This window comes from Mandrillus leucophaeus, unplaced genomic scaffold (assembly GCF_000951045.1).
Source record: "Mandrillus leucophaeus isolate KB7577 unplaced genomic scaffold, Mleu.le_1.0 Scaffold392, whole genome shotgun sequence".
Lineage (NCBI taxonomy): Eukaryota > Metazoa > Chordata > Mammalia > Primates > Cercopithecidae > Mandrillus > Mandrillus leucophaeus.
In genome coordinates this window covers 404,105-405,580 of record NW_012104165.1, presented here as the reverse complement: position 1 = coordinate 405,580, position 1,476 = coordinate 404,105, and positions in this window count along the sequence as shown.

Below are 1,476 nucleotides of genomic sequence, written 5' to 3'. Positions count from 1 at the left end.
TGAAGGATAATTTTTTCAGAGTACAGAATAGGTGGTTTTTAATCTCTAAACACTTAAATATTTCACTCCACTCTCTTCTTCCTTGCATGGTTTTTGAGAAGCCAAATGTAAATCTTATCTTTACTCCTCTATATATAAGCTGTTTTTTCCCCTCTATGGCTTCTTCCAGGATTTTTCTTTAATTTTGATTTTCTGTAGCTTAAAAATATTATCCCTAGGTGTTCTAGACTAAATGTTTGTGTTTCCCCAAAATTTATAAGTTGAAACCCTACCCCTCAATGTGGTATTATTAAGAGATGGGGCCTTTAAGAAGTAACTAGGATTAGATGAGGCCATGTGGGTGGGGCCCTCATTAATAGGATTAGTGCCCTTATAAGAGTCATGAAAGAGCTTATTTCCTTTCTCTGCTCTCCACCATGTGAAGATACAAGAGCTTAGCAGTCTGCAACCCAGAAGAGGGCCCTCACCCAAATCCAATTATGTTGTCACCCTGATCTCAGATTTTCAGAACCCAGAGGTGTAAGAAATATATTTCTTTTGTTAATAAGGCACCTTGTCTATGATAATTTGTTATAGTGACTCAAACTGACCAAGCTACTAGGTGTAGTTTTTTTAGGCATTTATTTTGCTCAGTGTTCTCTAAGCCACTTTGATCTGTGGTTTGATATCTGACATTAATTTGGGAGAATTCTCAGTCATTATTGTTTCAAATATTTTTTCTCTTTCTTTATTTCTTCCTTCCCCACCCCCTGTCTTTGTGTCTCTCTCTCTCGGTGTCTTTCTTCTTTTTTTGGTATTCCTATTATACCTATGTTATACCCTTTTGTAGTTGTCCCGGTCCTTAAATATTCTGTTTTTTTCAGAATTTGTTCTCTTTGCTTTTCAGTTTTGTGTTTGGTTTTTTATGAGACAGGGTCTGACTCTGTTGCCCAGGCTGGAGTACAGTGGCACAGTCTCAGCTCACTGCAACCTCTGCTTCCTGTGTTCAAGCCATTCTCCAATCTCAGCCTCCTGAGTAGCTGGGACTACAGGCATGCGCCACCACTCCCAGCTAATGTTTGTATTTTTGGTAGAGATGGGGTTTTACTATGTTGGCCAGGCTGGTCTTAACCTCCTGACCCCAAGTGATCTGCCCACCTTGGCCTCCCAAAGTGCTGGGATTACAAGTGTGAGCCACTGTGCTCAGCCTGCTTTTCAATTTTGATGCTTTCTATTAGGATAAACATCAAAATCAGAGATTCTTTTTTTCTGCTATGTCTGGTCTACCAATAAGGCCATCAAAATCATTTTCATTTCTGTTACAGTGCTTTTGATCTCTAGCATTTCTTTCTGGTTCTTAGAATTTATATCTCTATGCTTATATTACCTATCTATTCTTGTATGGTGTCTACTTTACCCATCAGAGACTTTAGCATCTTAATCTTCTTAATCATGGTTGTTTCAAATTTCTGGTATGAGAATTCTAACATCCCTACC